At 48.8% G+C, this 20,295-nt stretch overlaps 1 protein-coding gene across 1 annotated transcript in view; it reads right to left on the bottom strand.

The window, feature by feature from the left end:
• Positions 1-20,295, bottom strand: part of MICAL3 (microtubule associated monooxygenase, calponin and LIM domain containing 3) — a 155,130-nt gene that overhangs the window by 111,600 nt on the left and 23,235 nt on the right. The gene's annotated exons all lie outside the window — the stretch shown is intronic.

Below are 20,295 nucleotides of genomic sequence, written 5' to 3'. Positions count from 1 at the left end.
TCATAAAATATTTTCCAGAACAAAAATTTAGTGATTAGAGTGATACTGTTTTTACATTGTTGCAAATCTCCTCAATGTCTGGCTTATTTAAGACAGCTGGATTCCCACGTCTGCTTCCTGCACTCCACCTGCTGCAGTATCACGTATCACGCAGCCTCTAGAAAACTCCACCGTACACTCGTGAGCAGAAAAGAGGGGAAAAGGCAAGTATTTCCAGCTTAGTATCATTGTGAAAATAGTGTTAAGCTCACGGACCCCCCCGAAGAGGTGTCAGAGAGCCCCTACGAGATCCGCACCCCATGCCCTTACCTCTCTCACCTCCTGCTACTGCGGCCCCCTTGCTCATCCCCTCCGTCACACCAGCTTCCTTCCTGCCCCGCGAACACACTCTCCCCTCAGCCTGGCCACTCGCTGCTCCTATGTTTGAAATACTCTCCCCCAGATCCAGTCACACATTCAAAAAATACTACTGAGTATCTGTTGTGTGCTGAGCACTTTTCTTTTTCTTTTTCCATAATTCTTTTTTTTAATATATTTATTTTATTTTATTTATTTTTGGCCGCATTGGGTCTTCATTGCTGCGCGTGGGCTTTCTCTAGTTGTGGCGAGCAGGGGCTACTCTTTGTTGCAGTGTGTGGGCTTCTCATTGCGGTGGCTTCTCTTGTTGTGGAGCACAGGCTCTAGGCACACGGGCTCAGTAGTTGTGGCTTGCGGGTTCTAGAGTACAAGCTCAGCAGCTGTGGCATGCAGGCTCAGTAGTTGTGGTTTGCGGGCTCTAGAGCACAGGCTCAGTAGTTGTGGCTCATGGGCTCTAGAGCGCAGGCTCAGTAGTTGTGGCTCGTGGGCTCTAGAGTGCAGCCTCAGTAGTTGTGGTGCACAGGCTCAGTAGTTGTGGCTCGTGGACTCTAGAGTGCAGGCTCAGTAGTTGTGGCACGTGGGCTCAGTAGTTGTGGCTCATGGGCTCTAGTGCGCAGGCTCAGTAGTTGTGTGCCGAGCACTTTTCTAGGCTCTAGAAATAACACAGTGAACAGAGGGAAAACCTGTCCCTGCCTCCCCGAGTGCCCGTCTTCTGAAGGGGCTGACAGGTGTGTGATGCACCCTCACCACCCTTGGCTGTTATTCGAGTGTCACCTCCTCAGTGTGGCCTTCCCTGACCACACCATTTAAAACTGACCCCCCACGCAGCTTAGCCTCTTGCCCTGTTTTCCCCGAAGCACTCACCACAGTCTGATGTACTATAAATGCCATTTACTGTCTTCCTCTCTAGAATGTGAGCTCTACAAGGACAAGGATTTTTGCCACTTTGCTCCCTGCTGTATCATCGCACCCAGAATACGTCCTGACTCAGAGCAGCACACAACAACTGCCTCTTTTTTGTTGTTGTTGTTTTAATTTATTTTATTTATTTATTTTGGGCTGTGTTGGGTCTTCATTGCTGTATGTGGGCTTTCTCTAATTGTGGCGAGCGGGGGATACTCTTCGTTGTGGTGTGCGGGCTTCTCATTGCGGTGGCTTCTCTTGTTGTGGAGCACGGGCTCTAGGCACGCGGGCTTCAGTAGTTACGGCATGTGGGCTCAGTAGTTGCGGCTCGTGGGCTCTAGAGCTCAGGCTCAGTAGTTGTGCACACGGGCTTAGCTGCTCCGCGGCATGCGGGATCTTCCCAGACCAGGGCTTGAACCCGTGTCCCCTGCATTGGCAGGCAGATTCTCAACCACTGCGCCACCAGGGAAGCCCAACAACTACCTCTTGAATCCATGAACAGATGCGTGACATCGGGGGGTTCAAGAAGAATTCTGTTGGGACGTGAGATGGAAGTCACCAAATGAAAATGGGCTGAGAGCCACCAGGTTGGGAGCAGGAACATGCAGATCCGGGAATCCTACAAGGGGACCCGCGCCTTTTCCACAGCCACACCTGCTCTGGACCCTCCCTCTATAGACCCCTCCGGCAGACCCCTGTACCCACGCAGCAGAAGAGGAGAGCCGGACAGGAGCCAAGCCCTGGAGGCAGCTTTGTTTTCACAGCCAAATGGTTTCAGAGTAACAGCTCCCAAGAAATGAATCTGGTTGCAGAGAAGAAGAGTTTATCAGTGTCATGAAGTGTTACAGGGCAGCTCTCAGCCCACCTCCCCCAGAAGCTAAGGGAAGGACCCATAATCTTTCTATATCCAGGGGGTGTGTGTGTGTGTGTGTGTGTGTTTAAAATCTGTCTCAGAAATCCATGCTGCTGTCATAAGCCGGGGTGTCTGCAAAGGCAGCGTTTCCTCACTCAGGGCTGAAGACAAGGGGAGCCGCACCGCCCAGCAGCTGCTGACAAGGCTGCCCAGAGATTAAGTGGAGAAGGTGGGCAAACAGAGACAGACAGCTGGACCCTTGAAACACCAGCTTCAGAGGTGGGATAGGGATGGAACTTTTCTGAACGGTAGGAGGAAAATAAGTCCGCAGCACAGACTGATGTGGCCACATCAACCTACGGGGTTGGGAGGAGGGTCAGCACCAGCCAGGGATTCAGGGCCCGCAAGCCATCCCCACCCCGCCCCCTCCTAATGCCCCTGCCTCGCAGGAGCAGGGGGCCGTACCTTCCCCTCTCCAGCCCCCACTCACTGTCCTCACCCCTCCCCTCCCCGGAGGAGGGTCCCGCCAGCCAGAGGCCCTTTGTTCTCCTCTGAAACCGGCGCCATCTACTGTAGAACATTTTCCCCCTTTTTGGCCATTTTTAAGTGCACAGTTCAGTGGCATTAAGTACTTTCGCGTCCTGTGCAACTATCACCACCACCCACCCGTCATACACTTTAAACTTCTTCCTCCCTCCCAGCCTGCATGCTGGGGCCTCTCCCATCTTCCCACACACCCGTGCGCCTTTCCAGCTGCCGGCCCCTCCCTCCCTCCCGCTTCCTGAGGGCACCGTCTACCCTTGCTGTCCCCACCGCGTGACCTCCTAACTACGCCCCGTCACCTTTCCCCTCCCTCTGAATCTGGCTTCTGTCCTCATCACTCCACTCAGGGCGCTGTGAAAGGCTCAGACACTTCAACCCCTATCTCGCTTGTTCCCACTCATTTGCTCTTCCTGGAAACCCTCCTCTCCTTGGCTCTGTCTCCTGCTTCTCAACCACTACTATCCTCAGGCTTCTCAGCTCCCTCAGATGGCTACAATTGTTTCAGCTGCCCCTCTCTTCATAAACTGGATGACCCCTACACTTCCAACTTTGCTGACCTTGCTTCTGAGATCCAAACGCTACTGAACATCTTCACCTAGACATCCCACGGGTACCTCAAACTGAGGAGTGCACCACGGGACACTTCCATTCTCTTCCCCAGCTCTCACCCCCTCATGTAGTCAAATGCTGCCACTATCCACCCACCAATGGAAACCGGGGGTCATTTCAGACCCTTCTCGGTGTTAATCTCGCAATCCGATCAACCAATAGCAAAGACCTCTTGATTCTAACTCTCTGGGACCTCTGCTTTATAAAGCATCTCCCTACCAGTATCTTGGTGGGAGCATCTGTGACCTCTAGTTGGACCATTACAACAGCCTTTTCATCTTAAGGCCCCTCCAATCCATCCCCCACATGAGTGCCTGAGTGTTTTTTTAAAGAGCAAATGTGATCCCTTGCCTCAAATGTGATCCACTACGGCCTTCCAGCGTTTTTAGGGAATAACCCAAAGCCTCAGCAAGGTTCAAAAGGCCCCAGAGGTCTAGCAGCAGCCTTGCTCCCATCCCTCCCCACACAGTCCACTGTCCTCAGTCATCCTCGCAGCCTCCAGGACGCGCCTCAAGTGTGGTCACGGTGCTCCCCTCGCCCGGCACGGCCTTCCTCCCTGCCCACCACCCGGCCCCTCTGTGCACCTTCTCACCTGGGCACATCCCTTCTCCCTTTCCACACTTGCCACTGCTCTGGAATGAAGCCCACGTCTGCCTGCCCATCAGCTCAGGGGGCACTAGTTAGCAGGAAGGGTCATTCACTTCTGTTCTTGCACTCAGTACAGGTGACAGTGGGAAGGAGAAAGAGAAATGAAAGGCTCACGTGGGGGGCTTCCCTGGTGGTGGAGCGGTTGGGAATCCACCTGCCACTGCAGGGGACACAGGTTTGAACCCTGGTCAGGAAGATCTCACATGCCGTGGAGCAACTAAGCCCGTGCGCCACAACTACTGAGCCTGCGCTCTAGAACCCATGAGCCACAACTACTGAGCCCATGAGCCACAACTACTGAGTCCACGTGCCACAACTGAGCCTGCACTCTAGAACCCGCGAGCCACAACTACTGAACCCGCGTGCCACAACTACTGAGCCTGTGCTGTAGAGCCCGCGAGCCACAACTACCGAGCCCATTCACCCACAGCCTGTGCTCCGCAACAAGAGAAGCCACCAAAATGAAGAGTAGCCCCCGCTCGCCGCAACTAGAGAAAGCCTATGCGCAGCAATGAAGACCCAACTCAGCCAAAACAAAAAAACAAACAAAAAAGGGCTCATGTGGGCCACAGAGTCTAATGTCACAGAATACAGAAAGGAGAAAAAATATGTGTGAAGATTCATTTGTTACTAACTTGTTATTGATTTAAGGGGTGAGAGAAGGGCAAGGAAGTGGCCAAAGCTGAGTTCCCTAAGGTATCTCTGGACAGTTCTTGATTAAGAAAAGGACTTTTGTTTTCAATTCACATTTCAGGACAATATTTACCTTTGCCAGATACCAGAGGATCACGGGTCACTGGTATAGTGATATCTAAGCTCTCAAGGGTTAGACAGTCCAAAGGAAAAGATTCACCAGATGCCCACAGGGTTCTTGGAGATGGAAACAGGGAAGGAAGGAGGAGATAAAGCAAGTATAAGTATGCTTCCTCTGGGAAGACTGGCTGTAAAACAGGAGCGGTAAGATGCAGCTGTTTCAGGAGGCTGGCAGCTAACGAAGGAAAAAGATCTCAAATCTCCAACAGGGTTGATGACGACCCCCTCCATCTCCACCCCACACACCAAGCAAACTGACCAGATCTGCCTTGGCTCCAGGCCACAGAAGAGAGTGGGGCTAGATGGCTCCAAGACCATGATTTTTTTTCAACTATTTTCATGGAGAAAATCTCAGCTGTTTTCTCCAAAGCAGAAATAAACTGAGAAGGCTAATCTTAAACCAGCTCTATAGAACATACTTTCCCTTCCCAATTAGCTTAAGGCGGTATGGGACTTAGGTATAATTTCCCCAGCAAAACACAGTTTTTTCTGGATCAAACACTCCTCAAGGCCAGCCCTCTCATTCTGCTGATTCCTATTGAGCTCTGACACCATCGACCATCATTCCCGCAGCTACAGACCTAACTCCTTCATGAGGGAAAGAGTCCATCTGGTTAGAAATAAAACACTCAGAGAAAGGGAATACAACAAGCTTCATTTCCTTATGCTTAAGGAATACTGCAAATTCCTGAGCTACACTCTGGCAGGCTCTTGAAAGGGCCCAGCCCACAACCTCTCCTTGCTTACACCAACCCTGCCCTGGGGAGGACCCCCACCCTGTCCAGGGGCTGCTGACGTATAGCCAAGACTAGAGTTTCTTTTCTCCCACAGACCAACTGCCATGAGACCTTTGGGCTCCAAAATTCCAGCTACTCTGGGCCCAAAGCCAGCAACCTACCAAAGTTTTTCTACAGAAGACTAATTAATCTTCACTCAATTCAGTGCCTATGAGATTAGGCAGTAAAGCCCCCAAAGGGCCTAAAGGCCCTGCTCCACATCCACCCGTGTCCTAGAACACCTACAGTACCCTATGGCCACCTTCAGCATCCTTCTCTGGTCCAGCAGCGGCGAGCTTCAGGTGACACGTTGTTCCCTGCCCACCACTGGATTTTCTGAAGCCCTTGCCCAAGTTTTCACAGGTGTAAGTCACTGCTACTTGACCTGCTGGCTCTGGTGCACAGAAGGCGAACGCTTTGGTTTGCTCCACAGCCTGAAATCTAACATCTGAGAGAACTCAAGTGCTCCCTAGGGGATATCATTAGGCACTACCTACTGCCTGACCCTCTCCCCACTGTGGGTGAGGCAGGTCTGCCTCTGGGAAGCCACCCTCATGAGGAATACCCTCTGCCCTCTCGTGAACTGGACGAGCTCCGTGCCTCAGCCATGATCACGACCACTCAGTGCCGAGCACGACCAAGTGATCTGGGTACATTTCACCCTCTCAGCTTCCTGCTTTTGGGTACAGACTGAGTATATCACCTTCAGAAATATCACTCACTTCGGGACAGGGAAAAGTGAATGTATCTGTTCAACTTAAATACTTATCTGATACAGACACTGGACATCAGACATAAAGACCTTGTTAAAGGACCTTAAACTAAGCAGCCTTATATCTCAAAAGACGTCTGACCAGAAGCCCCAGAGTATCTCAAATCAAGCACAGTAGAAATTCAATAAATGTCACACTAGGATGACCTCAAAAGGATGGCCTCTCTTTGTGCTAACTGCCTACCTCCTATGGGGCAATTTAGCCCACTTGTTCATGTTAAAGCCTCAATCCCTGCTAACAGCAAGTTTGCTTTTTAACAACCTAGTGTGTGACAGGCACTGACATACAACAGTGAAAGTGGACAAGATCTTTGCCGTCATGAAGCACACGGCTCCTGAAGAGGAAGTTAATGATAATTAGACAGTGAACCAAACCTGCTTCATATACTACAATCCAACTGCACAGAGTGGCATTTGGGGTGAGGGCAGGAAAATCTGTTTACCTCCTTTTCAATCATCTGGATAATTTGGGGGAGAAAGCAGAAGAGGATAAAGAGGTAAGAGAATATACAGACAATGGGAATCATACTTAACCACCTCTCCCACCGAACCTTCAAAAGGAACCATTGAGAAATGGCCATACTGCAAGATTTTAGTTTCACAGAAATTCCTGCTCACCCTGTAATCATGTGTTAACAGAGCAATAAAATGGCCAAACAGCTAGTGGGGGAAAAGTCACGGGCTCCAAATAAATAACAAGCTGGGTAACTGGCCTCTAAGCCCTAGAGAACCTGAGCTCCTCACCTTAGAGCCTCGCACCAGAAACAGATGGGCTTGGCTTATTCCCGGTGGATATTCCAGCCCGGTCAGGTGCTGGACGCCCTGGGCAGAGCAAGTGCAGAGGAGCCAGGTGAGAGTCCAAGCTGTGCCAAATTCCTCACATGAGGACCTGCAGGACCTGGCTGAGAAGCAGAAGAACTTTAAGCAGGCCTTCTGTTGCCCCAACAGCACAGCGCCCAGGCAGCAGAAGTGGCACAGTGCTTAGAACTGCACAGAGTGTTTTTCTAAACAACTTGGAGGTATAACTTACATACCATAAGATTCAACTGTTCTAAGTGTGCAGTTCAATGATTTTTTAGTAAATTTACCAAGCTATGCGACCATCACCACAATAGAGTTTTAGAACATTTCCATCAATCTCAGGGGATTTTTAATAACTCCCAAATCTGAAGATGATTATGTTATAGTCAGGTTTAAGGGGCTGATGAATACGAAGGTAGTATCCACTGCTCTTGCTGCCAATTCAGCAGCATGAAGGGAACTCAGTGCAGCCACATAAAGGAAGCCACAGCCGTCTTGTGTCCGCATGAAAAGATGGGCTTGGCTTGGGGACCTGGAAACGTATACAATTTTCTTAAAAAGTCACTAATGCTGAGAATAGTGCTTCCCAAACCACAAGGAAGAACCCCTTAATCTGTTTACCTTCCCTGGCACCCTGCCCACAATGGCTCAGTGGTGCTAGTGCACAAATCTCTGCTCACGACAGACTGTGAATACTAGAGCCAAGAACTCAGAAACGTTTCAAACAGGCATTGTCCCTTCGTCCTGACAGCTGTTACACTTTCAAGAGCACAGTGTAAAGGAACGGGTCATGAATCTCAAATCTAATAATTTTCCAAATCACTGATCAAACAAAAGAAATGAAATTTATGAAAAAATGCTCTGACCTTTAAAACATAAATGCATAGGCATCTTAAACTGATGTTAACTCATGGGATTATAGGGTTTTTACATCCTATAACATCCCAAGATTGATGTTGGCCAAAGCTGTCAATTTTTCTTCATATGCAGAATGTAAGCAAAAGCAGCATGAAGGGATAGTGGAATCAGAAAGTTAGAAAACGTTAGCAGATTGAAGGTCTACAACTTCCCAACACACAACGGAACCACACAGAAGCGCACACCCTTCCCTGAGCCCATCTGGCGACCGCGCCTTTAGCACCTTCAGGATGTCTGGGCCCTCCTACCGACAGCCTGGCGTGGAGAGGGGACACCAAGAGAGGAGGGCGATTCTACAAAGAGCAACGAGAAAGCCAATCTGACAAAGGGTGAAGGGCTGCACAGTGCAACTCTCCTCGCCGGTTTCTTCCGGACGCTCCTCCGACTTCTGCTGCACTGAACACCACTGAGGGCCCCCAGCCCTCCGTCCCTAGACCTCCTCCTTTCTGTTTCCTTCTGCACCTTCTCTGTAACTCTCTCCTGGGCATCTCCAGCAGAATATGCCGTGTGGTTTCAGGAAAAACTCTTCATCTGCTCTTCCAAACTGGTCCATCCCCCTGACTTGCAACCCCTGTAAAATTGCCATCCACCCGAGCCAGAGCTCCAGGCACCGGCCTTCACGTCTGCCCTACTCCGCATGTTCTTCTCGTCGCCCCCAGAATGTCAGGGGCTGTGCTATGTGTGGTACTGTAGAGAATGCAGAACGGGACCGGATGAACTGCCATCTGTTCTTCCTAAATTTCTCTCCACACATCCCCTCCTTCCCAACCTCGTTGCCTTGAACTTTATTATCTCTACCTGGACTCTACCTAGATCTCCTAAATGCAGATCCTGTCTCAAGGTGGGGTTTTTTTACTTTTTGTGGTAATATATATACAAAATTTACCATCTTAACCATTTTTAAGCGTGCAATTCAGTACATTCACAATGTAGTATAATAATCGCCAGAACTTTTCATGACCCCAACAGAAACTTGGTACCCGTTAAATAATGACCACTCATGTCCCCCTTCCCTGTACCCGCTGGTAATCGCTATCCTACTTTCTGTCTCTGTGAATGTGCCTCTTCTAGGCGCCTCGTGTAAGTGGAAGCGGGTGATATGTGTCCTTTCGAGTCTGCTTGTCTGGCTTGGCACAGCGTTTACTGGTGTTGTCACAGGCAGCAGAACTTCATCCCTTCTCACGGCTGAGAATGTTCCGTTGTATGTGCGTGTTCATCCGCCAACGGACACCTGGCTCACGCCCACCTTTTGGTTATTGTCAGTAACGCTGCTATGGACATGGGTGTATGAGTTTGTAGACCCCGTCTCAAGTTTGAAATTCTAATTCGTATGCTGTATTTCTTCCAAAGTGATCTTTCTAATCAAATCTCATCATGCCACACCTCTGTTTACACATTTTGAGACATGCTTCGCTGATGGACTAAATTCCTTGGCGGCCAGAGCACCCGCTTCCCCTCCATCCCCCTCACTCGCTGCCCCTGACACACCTCACTCTTCCCCGTGCGTCCTGTTTCACTGCCAACGACACGTTTCCCCACCCTGCACACACATTCAACCTCCTCCGATCTTCTCTGCACCGAGGCCGATGATGGCTGTGAACCTACTCACCACCCATCAGGGCTTCGGTTCCACGTTCCCGCTGAGCCCTTCTCTCAACAACTTCACTCCTCCCTTCTCTGGGCACAGATTCTTCCTCTGTTCCCACTAGACTCTGTGCTCCTGGAGGAAGCAAGTTTCTCTCAGGTCTCTATCCTCAGCATTTAGCAGAGTGTCAGAGCCACGACAAACGTTCAGATCTCTACAGAATGAATTTTTGGTTTATGAGTATATACTTCTAGTGTTCAAGATAAACTGTATTTTTAAAAAGCAGCAGAAATACTTGTGAGTCCAATATTTTATTTTTAAAACCGTAAGTAAGTTGAGTTGCTAACTTCCAAACCTACAACGCATTAATTCCCAAGAAAGGAGCAATAAATAACCACGTTTTGTCCAAAGGCTTCCCTCCTCAAACATGCCTGAACCCCATCCGTTCCCAGTTTCAGAAGGAACACACCTCCTTAAAGCCAAAGGGCTACCTGTAACCGAAAAAGTCTCAAATCCAGAATATGTACTCTTTCATAGTAAACAGTGAGAAAGAGACACCCGACGAAAATTAAGCAAAAGATCTGACCAGGTATTTCACAAAAAAAAGACATCCAAATTGCCAGAAAGCACCTGAACAGGTGCCCAATATTATTAGTCATCAATGAAATGTCAATCAGAACTGCAATGTGAAACTACCGCCTGCCCATTAGAATGACGAACAACCAGACACTCAGAACGTAAGCTGAACAACCAGAGTGTAAGCTATACAACCACTTTGGAAAACTGTTCAGTAGTAGTTCCTAAAATTGAACAAACTCTACCATGAAACTCAGAAATGCTACTCTTGAGGATACTTCCGAAAGAAATCAATGTCTATGTCGACCAAAAGACAAGTACAAGAATGTTTATAGCATTTTATACACACACACACACACACACACACACACACACACACACGTATTATATAGAGCATTATAGTTCATAATACTCCAAGATGCAAACAACCCAAATACAAAATGAGAAATAAGCAGCAGCCATGGAATACTATGCAGCAGTGAAAAGGAGTGAACTACTGCAACACGCAGCAACGTGGATGAAATGCATAGATCAATGGTGAGCAAAAGAAGGCATATTGACACAAAAGAGAACACAGTGCCGGGCTCCATCTCTGTAAAGACCAAGGACAAACACAATTCAAATCTATGGAATAAGGAATTCCCTGGAGGTCCAGTGGTTAGGACTCCGCACTCTCACTCCGCACTCTCCCGAGCCGAGGGCCCGGGTTCAATCCCTGGTCAGGGAACTAAATTCCACAAGCTGCGGCCAAAAAAAACAAAAACAAACAAACAAAAACAAATCTATGGAGTAGAAGTCCGTCCAGAATAATGGTTGGGGGTGGGGGGGTGTTGTTACTGTCTCAGAAGGGGCAAGAGGGCGGGCGCCTTTGGGATCCTGTTCTGGACGGTGGTCACACAGTGTGGCAGACAGTGCCGGCTTGGCTTGGTTCAGCTGGGAACTACGTTTCCCAGAAGCCCCAGAGTTCTGAGTTAGAACTGGCCAAAAACGGAACTCGCGTGAGGTTTGGAAGACAGACTGGACGCAGCAGCCACTCCTCCACGAAGGTCTCGGCAGTCAGACGTGGCGATGGACAGAGACAGAGAAGTGCGCGGGGTTCCAGCCCGTCCTCGCTCTCCCCCACGCTCCACCCAGCTCTCCCTTCTCGCCCCTTACCCAGACCAACAGACACCCGATGGACCCCCCTGGACAGCAGCTCTCCAGGAGCTCTGCCCTGTCCACCCACACCAATGCCTCAGGCAGACTGGGGAGTGACTCCCCTGTGACCTCCAACCCCCCATCTGGACTTTCACTGTCCCAACACCTCCCACAGTGGGTAAGGTCTGTAATAAATCCCTTAGCCCCCAAATTTCATATGGCTCGACTCCCAGCTGAACACCCTGCTGGATACATACAGAGGTTTATACATATATACATCTGTGTGTGTGTATATGTTGCATACTTAGGATTTGTGCACTTTAAGAACATACATTATACCATCATTAAATAAAGAAAAAAAAAGTCAAAACACAAACAAAAAAAGGGTATTTTTTCCATGCCCTGAGAGAACAGTAATCTGAGGGCCACCCAGCAGTGCACACCAATGGAATCTACACTACACCCCTCACACCAAGGAAGGACCGGAAGAAGCACTGCTTGGCTAAGGCCCAGCAGACAGCTGGGAGCCCGGTGGGTGTGGCCAGAGCCTGGATGTGTGTCTCTAGACACCAACAGGACACATGCTCCCTGTCTGGCAAGCTGCCAACTCCCTGGAACCAAGTTCCATCGTCCAGAGGGGGTTTTCCCTTTTGAAGGGATAGACTCACCACAGTCAATGTGCACCTGAATGCAAGTGAGTTAGGAGTCTCAAATGGGCGGAAAGGCACCCGCGGGGCGGGTGCAGAGACGAGGCAGAAGTCCCCGCTGTGAATCCAGAACCCACACTCTGGTGCTGCTGCTACAGCGGTCTTGGGTACAGACGCTCCTCTGCACCCCAGTACCCACACGAGGATCATACATGGGCATCCCCAAAGTCACTGTTTTCCAAAGACCAATGTGTTTTGCCGACTTTTACTCCATTCAGCAAATCGTTTATTGAATATATGGTATATGTCAGGTCCTACGGTTGGCACTGAATTTACATTGGTGAATAAAAATACGGTGCTTGCCCTTGTCTGCTGGAGGATACAGACAATAAACAAGTAAGCAAACAAGCATATACAGCTGACCCTTGCACAGTGCAGGTCTGAACTGCGTGGGTCCACTTACACACAATGTTTGTGAATAGTAAATACTACAGAGCTACACGGTCTGTGGCTGGTCGAACCTGCAGATACTGGGGCTTCCCTGGAGGTCCAGTGTTAAGACACTGCACTTCCACTGTAGAGGGTGCGGGTTGGATCCCTGGTCGGGGAACTAAGATCCCACATGCCGCGTGACATGGCCAAAAAACTGTAAGAACCCGCAGATACACAGGAACCAAGGATCGGAGAGCCGACTGTAAATTATACACAGATCAACCCCCGCGTTGTTCAAGGGTCAACTGTAATTACAAAATATGAGTGCCAGGAAGGAAATGCACAGGTTACGGTGACCTAGACTAATAGGAGGGGACCCAAGATAAGTTGGTCATGGAAGCTTCTATGAGCAGGTAACTTACAGCAGGTCTGAAGGACACGAGGGGGCTTGGGCCTCCCTCCAGCGCGGACGAAGCCCATCCCCGACTCTCCCCACACTGCAGCAGCACTGCATGCTTCACAAGGTATTTCCAGCCAGGTTACCTACTTCCTTCTCACACAAGCCTATGAGCATGGAAGGCGGGCGCTCGTGTCACCACCTGTCCTGAGTCACACAACGAGCTGCCAATGGCACCATGGTTAACTGGTTATATTCTCTCCATTACCTCCCTTTGCTTCCTTTCATCATTTCTTTTAAGTGAGGAACTCTTCTACTACAGGTCCTTCCAAGGACCCATCAATCCTCTAAGGATATTTTTTTAAGCTGGAAAATGCCAAAGTCTAGCTTTCGCACATCTACTTCAGTCCCATACTTACTGTAAAAAGACAAGGCCAGTCCAAAGCAGGAAAGGAAAAAAAGGATGACTGCTATCAGAGGTAGACTGCTTACTGTACCATGTCCCACAGGGACGTCTATCACAGTGCCTGTAAGGTTCAATTATACTCCAGAAACCAGTTTATATGACCGTCTCCAGATCTGTGAGTTCCCAGGGACAAGGACCATGCCATATCTTATTCCCAGCATTAAAGCGGTCAAGATATGAAGGAACAAAACGAACCATTTTAAAAAAGCCACTATTCTCTTCTCCCTCTTGTAAATGACTATAGCCACTAGATTTCAAGCTAAATGTAAGACTTTACCATTACTCCCTGCTTTGGAAGGAGGAGGTTTAAGAGACTTTTTGGCCATCTCTTATTGATTATAATACCTATAACCATTTATTGAACTCTCCTATGTGCCGAGCCACTGTGCTGGCACTTCACAATCTTTTCATTTGGTCCTCACACAATCCTATAAAGAACTCTTATGATTTTCATTGTGTAGATGAGAAAACTGAGATCAGAGGGTAATTAACTTGCCCAGCTAGTAAGCTGAAAATGACAACATTTAAACATAGGAATGCCTCACTCTAAAGCCCAAATTGTCCCCACCTCTTCCCAAAGGTCCCTAGTGTGTCAAAAACAGAACACAAGGACTTCCCTGGTGGTCCAGTGGTTAATAGTCTGCACTTCCAATGCATGGGACGCAGGTTCGATCCCTGGTCAGGGAAGTAAGATCCCACATGCCTCACGGCACAGCCTTTAAAAAAAAAAAAAAAAAAAAAAAAAAGGAACACAAATTCTAGGAAGACCAGAGCACCCAATGGGAAAGGACGTTATTCTGGGCCTTGGACGCTCCGTATCTTGTTACACCACCAAGATCAGTGGGGCTCAGCTGTGAACACTAGCAGCTCCACACACTTCTGAGGAACAGACCTGGGGGCGGAGTGGGGCCCCTTTACAATGCCGCCCTTGCCAACATTAAACTTGGTGGATAACTGTGCTGAACTCTGGGGCCAAATACAATTTTGAGCAAAAGATTTGGGTGTCAAAAGGTTTGAGTTCCTCAGTCTAAGACGATGCTTTGATAACCGGAGTCTGAAAGGACTAAATGGCAGTTGGGCAGAGGGTGAGACCACTTCTCACTTGTAAGGTAAGTGTACTGCTCTCCCCACCGGTGCCCCTGGCTCTAGAAGAAAACTCAAGGACATTCAGCACTTGCAGCAAGACCCATTTGGGTAACAAGTAACATAGCATAAAGACACATCTACACAGGCACTGGAGCCCATGACTCTGAATGACTACTACGCTCTGCCCCTGGCCACCATGTGGAGTAGTGCTAGCTCCCGGTTAAGGGGAAGGGGTGCAGGGGCTGAAATCCAGCCTGTGACCCCACCCAGCAAACCATACACCTGGCGAGGAGCAGAACCCACGTATAAGAAGGGGTGCACACAGAGGTGCCACAGGAGAGAAGGATGGCCGTGCATCCCTGCCATCCGAGGCCCCTGAGAACTGTCTGGACCACAGTGAAGTCAGCCGGGGAAGGGCTCTGACTCAACTCTGTGTACCTTGTGAAGAACAAGCAAAAACTAAACAAACCCGGCCGCCTGTCTCTGCAACTCTGAAAGGTGGCACCAGACAATCATTTCCAAAGGAATCAGACAAACACTTCTTTCCACACTTAGAAATGAAAGGCCTTCCTGGCTAGAGAGTGACTCAGGGAACTAGGCTCCTATTTTTATATTAAATTAGAACAACTGCCCTCCTCTAAAGCAAACGGTCCCATCCACTACTGCCTATTGACAGGCACCTCCCTCAAGACAACACAGAAACATTAGACACCCATTCGAGAGACATCTGGAACCATCGACCCCGCTGCACACACTAAAGATCTGAGCCCCGTTAGGCAGACACAGGAGTATGTGCTGTATTTACTGAAGGACTCACACTCCTCCAAGTAGCCCTACAAGTCATGTCATCACAACCAGCAGTCCTGTACTACTTCTGGGGAGGAACACACCTCCAGATCACTGGAGAAGGTCCCTGGACTTTCCAACTCTGAGGCCAAGGACAAAAGCCTGGTCAAGAAAGTGCCACAGTCTGGGTTTGGTTTAGTTTTGTTTTTCAAACACAGAGCACTTTTTCTTCCTTTATTAGCAAAATGAAATAATCAAACTGTGAATAATTTATTTGCTAAATCCTTTAAAGATTTTCACTTTTATCTTTTAAGTAAAGGTATACACATGTACTATATTTTCAAGACAAAGGAAATGAGTAATAATAATTTCATCACAGGTTATAAAAAACATAAAAACAATAATGTTGGGACTGTGGTGACTGACTTGTTCTAGTTAAGCTGATCTGCATAATTTATTTAATGAGAATAAAATGTCATAATTAATGATTAACCAAAGATAATCTAAAATTAATTACCTTATTTTTTGTAATATAAAAAAATCTCAAGTCCTATATGTATCTAATCAATAAGGGATTGTTAATATTGAATATCATTCAGCTTGCTATGGTTGGGTTTGAATAGAAGTGAAAAAGATTTAGCAATTGTACTGAGTAATAAGTAATCAAGATTACCACTAGGACTAGTGCCCACTCTTCTCAAAGAGACCTGACCCCAAATTTACCAAACCCCTTATTGTTATTTTCAATAGTCAACACCAAATGTGTAAGACCCCTGAGCTTCTTGTGTCATCACACTATTATCCCCATAATGCTCTGAACTTCCTGTTCCTTCTCTCCTCCCGTCAATCCTCAAATCCAACCACTGTGCCTTCTCTAACTATGGCTACGTACGCAGCCAACTCCCCTACACACTCAACCTCATCTCCAGAGCTTCGTCTCTATCCTTGCTTCAGATAACCCTCCCCTAAGGCACATCCTCTTCGGTGTTCCCAAGCAGGGGCTGTGTATTAGGAGCTGATGTGATTGGTGTCCACTGACCCCCACTGTCTCCTCCAGACACTACCACTCCATCCTCTTATACAAAACAGCACTTCTGAGGACCAAGGTCTGACTTTTTTCAAAGTATCAATCAGCTGCCATGTTAATAACCTTTCTGGGCCAGTTGAACACAACTTCAAAAAAACAAGACTTCTTATAGTTGACAAGCATTTGTGAGTCAACCTATAAAGAAGAGAACTGATCCTGATGAAGGCCATTAAATCCATAAAACACAACTGAAGAAAAGCCAAACTCAAAGATCAGAGGGAACACGGAAGGACTAGTCCCATGAGATAATCAAGTCCAGTGATAGAATATATGAAAAAGGGCTTCCCTGGCGGTGCAGCGGTTAAGAATCTGCCTGCCAATGCTGGGGACACGGGTTCAAGCCCTGGTCCAGGAAGATCCCACATGCCGTGGAGCAACTAACCCCGTGCGCCACAACTACTGGGCCTGCATTCTAGAGCCTGTGAGTCACAACTACTGAAGCCTGTGCGCCTAGAGCCTGTGCTCCACAACAAGAGAAGCCACCGCAATGAGAAGCCCGCCTACTGCAATGAAGAGTAGCCCCTGTTCGCTGCAACTAGAGAAAAGCCAGCATGCAGCAACAAAGACCCAACGCAGCCAAAAATAAATGTAAAAATATATATATATACATATACGAAAGAACACAACATTCTTAGGAGAAAAAGAATTTTTAAAAAATTTCATCACGAGGAAAGAGGTAAAGGTAGCATAAACCCAAGGCTGTGTAAATACAGAAGCAAGGGCAGACTCGGCAGGGATAAAAAAGGGCAACTAGGCTGAGAAGGGGGAGAAATTAGGCAGAGAATACTCAAGCAGCTGAAGAACATTTTCTAGATCTATGGACTAATTTCTCAAAGGAAAAGCTGTAAACCCTGCCTCTGACAGGCAGTGTCAAATGTGCACAGAGAGCTACCTATCAGGGTAAATAACATAAAACAAGCCCAAACAAGCAAACTCTCACGATGTCAGATCCTGGCAGAACAACAGTCAATCTGCTCCCCCACCTGCCCACTGAAAACGCCCAAGATGCCCAGCTGTGCGCAGAGGCCCCAGGACAGAGGACCGGGGGGCGGGCGGTGGCGCATCTCCCCCCATCCGCCTCTGGCACAGCAGGGGCTGGCACAGCACGACCACACCCATGGCGGCTCCTGTTCTCGGAGACCAGTGACGAGCCTTCCTCTTGGAGACTGTGGGGAAAACGAGGCTCAGAGCTGTCCCACAGCATCCTTCTCTGGCCTGCCACTGCCCGAGGAGACCCAGGGGTTCACCGTTAGAGACGTGAACGGGAACACTAATGCCACTGTCACCAAGCGGAAAAGCAGGCGTCCTCACAGGTGGAGACGAAGCTTTCCCACCAGCGGTGACGGCAGCAGCAGGCCGAGGTCTCGAGCGCCTCAAGCACATCCGCATTCTGTTTTTCTGGAGGAAAGCGCCTGGGGCTTGGACAGGCCCCCAGAAGACCCTACAACTGCGCTCTTCCCAGCGCTCAAGGGCTCCCCTGCAAAGATGGAAGTTAGAGAGAAAGCAGAGACGAGCAGAGCTTCAAATGCCGCACCAGGGTGACAGCTGTCATTGTTCATAAAATTTAGGCAATTCCCTATTTATGGGACATAAACATTCATGATGGGAAAGAACTACCATGTGCTTCAAGTGTGCCACTTTTGGGGTGTGTGAACTAAGACAGGGACATTTTCCTATACTCTGATATTAGCTATCTGTTCATGAGAATCACCAAGGAACCTGAAAAAAATATTACCAATGTAATATTCAGGCCCTACCCCAGAGTCATCAAATCAGAATCTCTGCAGCAGCGGGAGGTCCCCCCACAGTGATCCTCACGCGCTAACAAGGCAGAGAAGGGAGACAGAAGGCCAACCTGGGAACACGGCACACATGTGGCTGAAAAATCAGAGGTTCGCCCACTTCAGACGGGCTTTCTCCCCTATATACACGTCACCACCTCATCGGCAAAGCCCTACGAAACCTCAAAACACGGTAACGGAAGGAGAAGAGCTGCCCGACAAAAGAAGTGAGTCGTGCTCCACCGGGCTTGCTTAGCCTCTGAGGGTGTTTTGTTTAGAAGATGTAAACCAGCTGTGATGTTCTGTCCCTCCTAGGTGAAGTTACACCACAGCTGTCTGAAGACGGCCCAGTGATTGTACGTTTGCAGGGAGCACAGTCCACATGGGTGAAGGCAGATTAATGAGTGATGTGGCCGCCAGGCCAGCTGGACTTTCCTTTCACCTGACAAGTCAAAGCCCTGGGGACCCGCAGAGGGTAAATATAGCCTGGCCCCACCAAGGGCCACTCTGTGGGTAGGCAGGGACGCCTGTCCAGTCCTGTCCCTCTTACCAGAGTGGTGAGCCCTTTCCGGGCAAGCTTTTTGGAAATGGTCATTAAGGTCAGTGCTAATTCATGTCTGACCATGAGTCTGAGAAAAGAAAGGTGGGTTGAAAAAAATGTGTCCTGAAGTAACTTTTTGGGTCCTTTGGCCATGATCATATGAGAACCTGAGACAGGCTTTCAGACACTCAGAGACAGCAATGGACCCCTGACGGGATGGACACTGGTGCCGGCAGCTGCAGAGACCCCTAAAGGAGCCTGACCTCTCCACGAGGCCCCCAGACGCTCGGAGCAGCTGGAGATGGCAAGTGTCCCATAGTTCCAGCAATTCTCCAGGCAGTACGAGGTGAGCCCAGCCCAGCGACAACCAAGGCAGCCCTGCCGGGCCAGGCCCGCTCTGCTGGAACCCTAATGGCCCAACTGCACCACAGCAGGCCCAGGAAGGTCCAAGGTGAAGGTAAATCTCATCAGGCCCACTAAGAGTAAATTCACACGGAACTTTTGCTCCTTGGGCTCTTTAAATCAGAGGCAAAACTCTGAGGCTGTACCATTCCCTTAATCTACCTTAGAGTTGTCACCCTATAGCTAAGTTTACCTCTACGATGAAAGCATGCTGACAGCAAGAGTTCCCAAGCTCTGTGAGGAACCAAGTGAAATTTTTCCAATTATTATTTATTTTCCTGAAATTAACTCCTCTTCCTACCCTTTCTTGGGCCACTAGAATAGTTTCCTTGAAAATGCCTCTAGGGACTTCCCTGGTGGCACAGTGCTTGGGAATCCGCCCGCCAATGCAGGGGACACGGGTTCGAGCCCTGGTCTGGGAAGATCCCACATGCCACAGAGCAACTAAGCCTGTGTGCCACAACTACTGAGCCTGAGCTCTGGAGCCCGCGAGCCACAACTACTGAGGCCACGAGCCACAACTACTGAAGCCTGTGCGCCGCAACTACTGAAGCCCACATGCCGCAACTACTGAGCCCACATGCTGCAACTGATGAAGCCAACACGCCTAGAGCCCGTGCTCCGCAACAGGAGGGGCCACCGCAATGAGAAGCCCATGCACCACAACTTAGAGAAAGCCCGCGCACAGCAACAATTCAACACAGCCAAAACAAAAAACAAAAAACAAACAAACAAAAAGAAAATGCCTCTATCTTTCTCTTAACAGAGAAGATTAAGGCAGAAACAACAAAATCCCTTCAGTGCAAAAAGTACTATGTGCTCTCATGAAAAACAAAGGCTCTTTCCAGGTATAAGAAGGCCTCCTGTTCTAGGTACCTGCGACTGAGCTTTAGAAATAAATCAAAGCTATCTGCAGCCACAGCTCTGCTCCCACCTTTCTCTATCCCCTGTGATAGCATGGACTAGAAGCAACAAAAGAGCAAGAGCTCTGCTGTCTGCTTTTTGGGGGCTTGTCCCACAGAGAAAACAGTCAGTTTGAGCTTTATGCCATGACATCATCAGCCACCAATCAACGCAGAGAAGGTGGAGCAGGTTTTGTCTGTGGAACCAACCACTGCAATTGTCAAACTGCAAAAGGCAGTGCAGGTGTGAGGTAGGGTTTTCTCTTACCCTGTTTCTGTTAAACTATAAAAGAAAAGTGAGAAGAAGAGGGAAAAAACTAGTCTATGGAAAAAATAAAGAAACCCCCAAATTCCCTAGGTATTAGCAACAGACCATCCAGGACCCTACACCTGTGCAAAGACTGACAGTAGAAGCCCTTGTTCTGTGAGGCAATGAATGGACTCTTCGCAGGGCACCCCCTGCCAAGAAAATAGTCA

Source organism: Balaenoptera musculus, chromosome 10 (genome assembly GCF_009873245.2).
Source record: "Balaenoptera musculus isolate JJ_BM4_2016_0621 chromosome 10, mBalMus1.pri.v3, whole genome shotgun sequence".
Lineage (NCBI taxonomy): Eukaryota > Metazoa > Chordata > Mammalia > Artiodactyla > Balaenopteridae > Balaenoptera > Balaenoptera musculus.
This window is presented reverse-complemented; position numbering and strand designations above follow the sequence as displayed.